This window comes from Rosa chinensis, chromosome 3 (assembly GCF_002994745.2).
Source record: "Rosa chinensis cultivar Old Blush chromosome 3, RchiOBHm-V2, whole genome shotgun sequence".
In the NCBI taxonomy this organism is placed as follows: Eukaryota; Viridiplantae; Streptophyta; class Magnoliopsida; order Rosales; family Rosaceae; genus Rosa; species Rosa chinensis.
In genome coordinates this window covers 49140341-49150651 of record NC_037090.1, presented here as the reverse complement: position 1 = coordinate 49150651, position 10311 = coordinate 49140341, and the positions used below count along the sequence as shown (strand labels likewise).

General features: G+C 37.5%; 1 long non-coding RNA gene across 1 annotated transcript; it reads left to right on the top strand.

Annotated features, from left to right (window-relative positions):
- Positions 1-4773: 4773 nt before the first annotated feature.
- Positions 4774-5215, top strand: LOC112195186. Its single transcript, XR_002934403.2, has 3 exons — positions 4774-4882; positions 5019-5075; positions 5183-5215. It is a non-coding gene; the product is annotated as an uncharacterized LOC112195186 (long non-coding RNA).
- Positions 5216-10311: the final 5096 nt, after the last annotated feature.

Here is a 10311-nt window from a genome sequence, read left to right as displayed (position 1 = left end):
AGAAGAAAGGAAAGGAAAAAAGAAAAAACAAAGGGAGTGGGCCCAGCAGAAGAAAAGAAAAAAAGAGGAGGAGGTTTTGACACGCAGAAGGAAAAAAAAAAAGGAAGGCTTGCGGCCCGCACCCTTAGTCAAAGCAAGAATAAGAAGTCAGGGCCCAGTAGAAATTAAAGAAAAAGGCCTGGGCCAAAATTAAAGGAAAAAAAAAAAGCAGCCCACCTCCAAACACCTTTGGCGACCTATTTCGAGGTAATTTTTACTAAAAATTCCCCTTTATAAAGTTTTTATTCTTTTTCTCGGAGACTTGCAAATTCCCTTCTTCTACCCATTTCTTCATCATAGGGGAGACCTAATTAAGCCGAACTGTGAGGGTTCGTGCTCACTCCAAGCTTGGAGCTTGTTGAGATCTCCAAACTTAGAGTTTGTAGAGAATTTATGATTGACCACTTACGTCATTGTTTCGATCTAATCCAATACCTCTTGGAATTGAATTTCTTAGAAGCGATTACACTAAAAAATTCCTAATTTCTTGGGAGCGATTACACTTAGAAATTTTATATGTTTTCGTTGTAGACTTTTTTGCTCTGAAACTAACCCTAGTTTCTTGTTCTCTTTCAGGATGAGTAACCTGAACAGACTGGACTTCGCTCCATTGGGAACAACTAGTTCCGGATATCACAAGTGGATTCGTGATGTGCGCTAGCATCTCAAGGCCGATGGAATCCTGGATACGATTCTCGAGCCTAGCCAGGACGTGCTAACTATTAAGCAAGCTCAAGGTTTGGAAGCAAATAGAGCAGCCTTAGAGGCAAATAAGGCGAAAGCCATCATCCTAATGACTCGTCATGGAGTTTAAAGAAGAAGAAGAAGAAGAAAAATAAGAGCAAATGCGTTCTATAACGTGTTATAAACTAGAGAATAAGAGAGAGATAGAAGAGAGAAACAAAATATGGAGGAGGTAGAAGTGTATGTTTCATTCTTATTAGACCCCTTTATATAGGAGTATGATTTACATCATAAGGACATAACTAATGAGTATTTACAGTGGACAGCCACATATATATAATATTTACAACATTTTTTTCTTTTTATCTCTTCTTCTTCCTTCTTCCAGCTCTCTCTTCTCCAGAAGTCTCCCTCCGTCTCCTCTGCAACCTTCCCCTTCTCCTTCAAGTCTGAGTTGTCCAATCTCAATGACATGTCGTCCTTGTCAATTCCCACCCTCACCCTAATCTCTCTCTTGCTCCTCTCCGACATCCGCGGTTGTCTGGCCAAGCCTGTTCCCCTCCAGCAGGGATTTGTCTTCTTCTTCATCTTTATCGGGCTCTTGGTCGAGGCACCACTACCCATCATCGTCTTCCTTAGCTTAATTTCAGTTTCCTCTCATTCAAATTTGATCTCAAATGGCCACCATCTTTGGAGCCACTTCCGCTGCCATATCCTCCTGGAAACTCCACCTCCCTTTCCGTAGATCCCTCCCAGGTCTACCCACTTTGCTCTAATAATAATAAAGCTCAAGTTTTTGTATTTAATTGATTAATTAGTTAATCGAGTTTTTCGTTTTTGGTTTGATTTAGGGAGGAAGGCTAGCTTCCGTGGCCCACATCCTCCGCGAATACTCTCCATCCACTCTCAACCTAACGATCCGAATATTTGGGTGAAACGACGTCATCGGGGGACACATGGTGATGGTCAATGTCTCCGGTGAGATTTTCTTGGCACTTCTCTCTCCTTCTTCACTGACTCAATCTTCCTCACTTCCATTTATATTTGTCTTTGGCCATCCTCTCAGAAATTTTAGCCAATTAAACTCTCTTGTGTTTGTGGTTCTAATTTTGGTTGGGTTGTTCTCTATTTTCTGAATTGGATTTTGGGTGTTTTTTGTTTTGGGGGTTAGAGCTACAGGGAAGAAAGTCAGATTTGTTGTTTGGTAGTTTGTTGCTGGTTTTTTAAGGTGAATTGTATCTACGATTTTTGGTGTTGGGTGAGCTAAGAAAAGGGCAGCTCTTCTGCTTGATTCAAGCTTCTGGCTTTTGAGCTTCAAGTTTGAATCTTTGAAGTTTTGTGCTATTGTTTTGAAGCTTATGGTTCGACTTTGTGGAGGCATTCACAGAAGGTAGATTGGTTGGCAGTGTGAGTTTGTTTGCGTTTTCTACAAATTGGACGACTCCACAAATAGGCATACTGATCATTTGGGGGGGGGGGGGGGGGGGAACAAGATGGGAAAAAATATAAGGAAGAGCCCTTTGCATCAACCCAATTTTGGTAATGGTGTTGCAGTTGCTGCTAGTACTAGAGGAAGAAGAGATAAACAAAAACAGGAAAAATTTTAATTAATAAAAAGAAAAAAGATGTACTAAGGGTATAACAGATTTTTTAACTCGGAAGAATTGCCATGTCAACAATTTAACAGAGTTTTGGACGGAGAGTAACGGAATGGACCTATTGGTCCAAAATTTGAAATTACAAGGACTAAACATATGAAATTAAAAAGACAGGGACTAAACAATATTTAATCCAAATAAATATAAACCTACAAATGGAGAAAAACTAAAAATCAAAGACTCCCTCAACTCTCAAGCAAAGATCCACATTAAAAAGATCAAGATTTGGCAAGAGAAGGGGGAAAGGAGGAAAACTACGTTGATGGGTTTTTTCTAGAGAGAAGGCAGAAAAAAAGTTTCTAGAGAGAGAAACACAAGATGTTATATTACAATTTACAATATCCCAAAAAACTTGAGGTGGCATGTGGCAACTCATTTTATTTGTGAAGTTTTATCTAAATTAGTCTGTGTGTGTCGATATATATATATATATATATATATATATATATCAGGGCCCTTCTAATAAGGGATCCCTTTTTCTGACCATTTTCAGGGACCACTCGTTCCACCCACTTTTCAATCACATAATCACATTTAACCGTTCAGTTTTTTGGTATATATGAGTAGATCATCTCTACAAATTTTCAGCTAAATTGATAATCATTAAGGTATTCATAACTAGGATTTAGAATTATGAACATGAACGGTTCAGGTTGGACAGATTCGTTTCATCCATTGATTTAATCTAGTTCGATACCTTAACGGTCATCAATTTAGCTGAAAGTTTGCAAAAATGATCTACACATTAAGACCTTAAAACTGAACGGTCGACATGCCGAACTACTATCGAAAAGTGCGTGGAATGAGCGATCCCTTAAAATTGTCAAAAAACGGAGATCCCTCACTAGAAGAACCCTGATATATATATGTATATATATACGAATCTTATCCAGAGCGAGGTTAGAGTTTAGGGTCACTTTTCGGTCGCATATCCACATCTCGATCATTCAGTTTTTATGTACTAATGTATAGATTTTCTCTGTAAAATTTTAGTCAAATTGATGGTCGTTAAGACATTGATAACTGCCTTAAAACTAGTACAGTTTAAGTTGGACAAATTTAGTTTGTCCATTGGTTTGAATGAGTTAGATACCATATAGATCATCAATTTGGCTGAAATTTTGCAAAGATGATCTATACGTTAGTACCTAAAAACTGAACGGTCGAGATATGGATATGAGACCAAAAAGTAACCCTAAACTCTAACCTTCAGAGTGAGGCATCGCTCTGGATAGGTTCTGTATATATATATCAGGGCCCTTCTAGTGAGAGATCATTTTTTTTTACCATTTTCAGGGACCACTCATTCCAACCACTTTTCAATCACATATTCACATTTAACTGTGTGTATATATATATATATATACACACACACACACACACAATGCTTCTTGGTTACGGACGTCCGTAAATTTCAAAATTTGCGGATTTGCAAAGTCAGCCATTGGATCTGCTTAAATGAAGCTCTACGGCCATGATTAAAACAAGAAGGCATGGGTCATACGGGTTGGAGATTAAAATGGATCCGACCTAGGTCTTATATAAGACCCACCTGCAAAGGTTTGAGTTGAATCTCGATTCTTCTCAAGTTGTCTTCTTTAGCACAACTTCGTCCGTTTCTTCAGTCCTTCAAGCCCACCCCAACTCCCGACCAGGCTTCAGTCACTTCAAGGTTGCTGCGTACTGAAGAGCTTCACTCCTTCAATCCTTCAAGCCCACCCAGAGTCCCGACCAGGCAACCAGGATCGTCAAGCAAGGCAGCAAGGTGCTGCATTCCTTTCTCTTCTTCTCTCAGAGTCTTAGAGATCGAAGGCTCCTTCTCTTCTACTCTTCTTCTTCTTTGGGGCAATCAATTGACTGTAGTGTAAGTAAGATTCAATTTTATTTAGTTATTCAATTCAATTTGGGGAAATTTTTAGGGTTAAGAATTGATGTTGATTTCAATTTCGTGGGTGTTGATTTAGGGTCTGGAACATGCTCTCTTGCTTACAATTTATTATGGGTTTCTCCTTCTCTTTCCTCCAATTCGATGTGAGCAACTGACTCAACTGAGGACTGAGCCACTGAGGAACAATGGTTTCGAATTTATTGGTATAGTTTTAGTTTAATTTTCTTATTGGACAACAGATTTATCTTGTCATGTTCAGCCAGTTCAGCTGTCTGACTATTCAAATTCTGATCATACAGAATGAGTATTGAAATAATTTATAAAGAATTTATATAGTCACTGTAAGATTGTTGGAATTTGGCATCAGCCGCATCACATGGATTCAACTGATATCACAGGAACAGGCTAAAGTATAGCATGCCTATTTTGTGTCTTGTACTGTTTAAGTACACTCCCAAGTAACTTGAGAGGGTTTTGATTGAGATATATTATTTTAATATGGCAGGTTGTCTTGCTCTGTTCCTGTGTACTGGCATTCTTCCTGAATTACTGTATATTTCTTAATACGACAATAAATTCAGCACTAACGCAGACAATTTGCGGTAACTTGAAGGTTTGTATCCACTAAATTTCTGCATCTCCGGGATGTATTACAACATAGTTTAGCAGCCTGTGTGCAATGTTTTGTTAATTGATCTATTTGTTCTTTATTTGGGCTCTTATATTTTATGGTTATTATACTGGTATAGGATTTCTTTACCATTGGACTTGGCTGGGTGATATTTGGTGGCCTTCCATTTGATATTGTAAGTGTCAACCGGTTCTCATCCTAACAGTGAAACAATATTGTTTGAAGAAAAGCGTTTGCTTCTTTTTTATGAATGGAAACTGATATATTTCTTTGTATGTGCAGTTGAATGTCATTGGGCAATGTCTCAATTTTCTTGGTTCTAGATTGTACGCATACAATAAGCTCATAGGGAAGTAGCATAATCAATGGAAGGCTAGTTTTCTCCATTGAAGATGATTAGTTGCTGCCTTTGCCCCTGTTCCCGCTCCAATTTTGGGTTTGTGATTATGGATCTTAGAAGGGAGAGGCGACTGTTAAAGATAGGAGATTTCTGCTCAGTGGATACACAACTATTAACTGGAAACAATACCTGCTTCTTTGGCCTTGTAGTTATTCTTCTACAGGATAGGTATTAGATTAGAAACAGTGATGGCAATTTAGTGTTGGCAGCTGCTTGCTGATCTAATTTGTTAGACTTGACATTGTATATGATGATTCTCTCTTCTTTCAATGTTTCCAGACACATTAGATGCTCAAATTTTGAAGAGATGAAGTTTTGGATAAAAGTATATTAACCACAGATTATCGCTTCATATATAGCAAGAATTGTTTTTCCTGCGAAACTAAAACACACCGGCCTTGGGCATTTCCGGTGAGCTACATATCACCTGTGGTTTAAGCCCCCAGTTGGCCAGTTACAGAGTCTGAAAACAACTGTTTAATTTCATTGAGTGTCAAATTTCATCAACCCATATTTCATTTCTTTCATTATCAAGAATATATAAGGATAACAGCGATTACTCCATCTGTTTCAGAATCCAAGTCGATAATCTTACCTCAATATCCAAAACTATTGAATTGTTCACAAAATGGCAGACAATGATAGCTAGTTAATATAACATAGCAAAGAACAAACTTTTTCTGCTCAATCTGATCACTGCTTTATACTTTGCTGCTATGCTGCAAAACTAAGGACAAACTTTTTCTACTCAACTCTTTCCTTCTTTATACTCTACTGCTATGCTGCAAAAAACAAGTCTTTGAGATAAAGTCTCTTCAAAAGCAGGGGAACTTAATTGTCATCATCTTCATCGAAGGAACTGGGGTCCTCATCTTCATCAGTTGATATTGGCTCGTGATCATCTTCATCCTTGTCCGCATATTTGTCAAGAACAGAACTACATGAAAATAACATCTAATTAACTACATCCCCATATAAAAAATGAAATTATACAAGGAATAAACAAAGTTCTTCACAACGTTACCTATCGTTAGGCATATTAAGCGCCGGACAGTTCCGTTTATCATGTAATTGCCCATACAAACCACATCCATGACATTTCCTTGTACTAGTTCTCTTTCTCTCTGTCTTCTCCTTTGACTTCTTAAGCCTTTTTCCATAACCATTTGCTTTGATAATCTTTGGCTCATTATACCTGTTGAACATCACTTGGCAACTTCTTACTGATACTTGCACTTTCACTACTATTGACTTGCATTTGTTTGAGCTTATCAAGAACATTGTCAAGAGCCTCGATAAACATGGTCTGAGCTTCATGAGGACTTGTAAGGACTTTATCAATAACAAGTGAAGCATGATGAAATAATTTACTACACTTCACCACCAATGCATTTGTATCTGTTATCTCCAACCCATCTAGGTCCTTAACTACAGTAGCATTTGCAGCTTTAGTCCATCTGTTCAAAATATATTGGTTAGGAAATTAATCTACTTCCTGAACTTTCAGCAAATATCCCAAGATGTGTCTACAGGGGATTCCTTCACTTTGAAATTTTTTGCAAGTACATGAAGCAAGGTCCGTATGCTTGTCATAAACAATTTCCCGATCCTTTTGAATCTGATCACTTCTTTTCTTGACCAAATACAATCTTTGATTGTCATCCTCTCTCATAAGTTGAAACCTGTAATTGAAAAAGCTAATATAGAATTCACTTTGAAATTGTTGGAAACAGGCACGAGTATAAATTCTAGACAATTGAGATTCCATAGGATGAGGGGTATTCATCTGAGGCTCTTCATTTGCATCAATATGGGTAGAAACTAACTCTTGATGACGTTGATGTACAAGTCCTCTATTAAAGCGAATCACAAAGTCTAGTAATGAATTTTTGTGGTCAACATACTTCTTGAAAAATGAATGACAACTTTCAGCACGTTGGCTACTTGACATTCCAGCCGAGAAAATGTGATTACAGTATGCAGGCACCCATGATGCTCGAATGTCATAAATTGATTGAAGCTATCCATTGTCACTTAAACCACTCTTCTCCACAACTTCCTTCCACTTCTTATCAAATTCTTCTGTCATCTCAGTGTTCCACACACAACTTCTAAAGTCATCATAATATTCATTACATTTCACTGCACCTATCTTTTCTGAAAACTTATTTAATATGTGCCAACTGCAATACCTATGGAATGTGTTAGGAAGAACTTGGGAAATGGCAATCTTCATAGTAGGATCTTGATCAGTAATTATCATTTTTGGGGGACTTCCTCCTGGCATTGCTTCTAAGAAAGTATTGAGTAGCCAAACAAACGACTTTGCGGATTCATCACCTAAGAATGCACAACCAAACATAATGGTCTGGCCATGGTGGTTAACCCCTAATAGTGGTGCAAATATCAGCCGATATTTGTTAGTGTTGTATGTTGTATCAAAGATAACTACATCCCCAAAGAAACTATAAGCCCTCCTGGAGGTCGCATCTGCCAAAAACAATGTTTGATTCTATTTTCACTGTCTTCCTCTATCTTGAAATTGAAAAATAAATTCTTCTCCCGCTGTGCTAAAAAATGAGCATACAATATATCTCCATCATGTCCTTTCAACTCTTCTCGCTTATCTCTTTCATAATTGTATATATCTTTCTCTGTGCAACCCATATTCTCAATTCCTCCCGATTGAACTTCAAGCAAACTGATTTGTTGGTGGGTTGGAATATTTACCAGTCCAAGTTCCATGGTTAAGCATTTGGTAGCATTTGAAACTTGACGATGAGATGGTAACAAATGCACTCTATATGGAGTTGTCAAAGGATGGTTATGAGCCTCCGTAAATTGAGTGATTACATATATGCCACATCTCTTCATAGCTGCAATCTTTGCTAGACAACCCATTCTTATGATCCCTTTCCACTTTTTTGGCAGAGCCGTATGTTTCTGTGAATGCCCTTCTTTGTGACAACAAAGTTCTTGTCTTATAGTTTCAGAACCATATTTACTCTTGGCAGTAGAACTTCTCCGAACACTAAACCCAGCTTCAAAAGCATACTTGTTGTAAAATTCAAAAAAGTTCATCTAGTGTTATAAATTCACGGTTTTTTGTAGGCTTCAACTCATCCGTTACTTGAGGAGTGTACACTTCGGTGCTCTCAACAGAACATGAAACTGACCCTAAATTCATTGCAAAACAATGAAACCACATAAAATTAAACTACATGAACTTTACAATTTTATAATCAAGGCAGTGAATGAATGGCAAACCAATTAAACTAGATTGATAATTACACATAGAATCCCAAACCCAAGTCAGCAGAGAAACCAGTTTTAGGTTTTATCGATTCAAGGCCCCATCATCCTGACCAAATCCAAAGTCAACAGAGAAAGAAGACAGAACAAGCTTTTGTAAAATCTATACCTGAATTATGAGTGCCTTTGTCCTTAAAACCAAAGGGTGCAGCAACAGTTTTCTCTCTCCCTCTTCAGAAACATCACAGGGAATCAAAATATTTTAGAGGTAGAGGGAGTGAAAGAGCGGGAGATCAAAGAGATCAATTGTCAAAAGAGCGGGAGTTCGTCGAGCTTAGTTCCAAGTTGGTCTTATATAAGACCCGGGTCGGATCCATTTTAATCTCCAACCCGTATGACCCATGCCTTCTTGTTTTAATCATGGCCGTAGAGCTTCATTTAAGCAGATCCAATGGATGACGTTGCAAATCCACAGATTTTGAAATTTGCGGACGTCCGTAACCGAGAAGCATTGTGTGTGTGTGTGTGTGTGTGTGTGTGTGTGTGTGTGTGTATATATATATATATATATTAGGGCCCTTCTAGTGAGAGATCATTTTTTTTGACCATTTTCAGGGACCACTCATTCCAACCACTTTTCAATCACATATTCACATTTAACCATTCAGTTTTTAGGTATATATGAGTAGATCACCTCCGCAAATTTTCAGCCAAATTGATAATAATTAAGGCATAATTCATAAGTACGATTTACAATTATGAACACGAACGGTTCAAGTTGGACATATTCAGTTATCAATTGATTTAATCTAGTTCGATACCTTAACGGTCATCAATTTGGCAGAAAATTTGCAAAAATGATCTACATATTAAGACCTAAAAACTGAACGGTTGAGATGTCGAAATATGATCGAAAAGGGTGGAATGAGCGATCCCTTAAAATGGTCAAAAAAAGAAATCACTCACTAGAAGGACCTTGATACATACATATATATATATATATATATATATATATTTGAATGATAAATATATTAAAGAGCATATCCCTGTGGGATCATATACAAACATTGGTCAAAGTATAACAGGTGACGAACAGAAGAGGGAAACTGACTACACCAAATACTATTTTGAGATAAAGTCTGACCTAGATGAGCAAAATGGTCAGCAACCATATTTGCCTCTCGGTGAACATGAGTGAAGGAAATATTGATAAAATGAGTATAAAGATGATTGATATCCAGCAATAGAGTGAAGATTCTCCACGGCACCTTGTAGATACTATTGATCATCTTAATTAGTAATAAGGAGTCACCTTCAACTTGAAGATTTGGTATTTGGAGTTGACTCGCCCAGAGTAAGCCGGTCTTCAATCCAATCGCCTCTGCTTGAAGAACTGAAGCAAAACTAATAGGAATTGAACCTGCACAAATGACAATTCCATTTTGATCTCAAATGACGAAATCAGCGGAAGCTTTACCATCACTATTAACTGATCCATCAAAATTTAGTTTGTAGTAATTGGGTGAAGGAGGTCGCCAGCCAATCATAGTTGTTCATTTTCTTCTGAAAGACCATATTGAGATTTTATTAGCTTCCCAAAAGTCAGTAAGAAAAGTTTTAATATGAGTCATTGCATCATCAATTTTAGGAATTTTATGTTGGAAAACAAGCTTATTTAGTTGATCCAATAGTTTCCAGCAAACAGTAATTACTTTTTCAACGAGTAAATGATGAGAAGAATTCCAGTTAGAAAGATGCC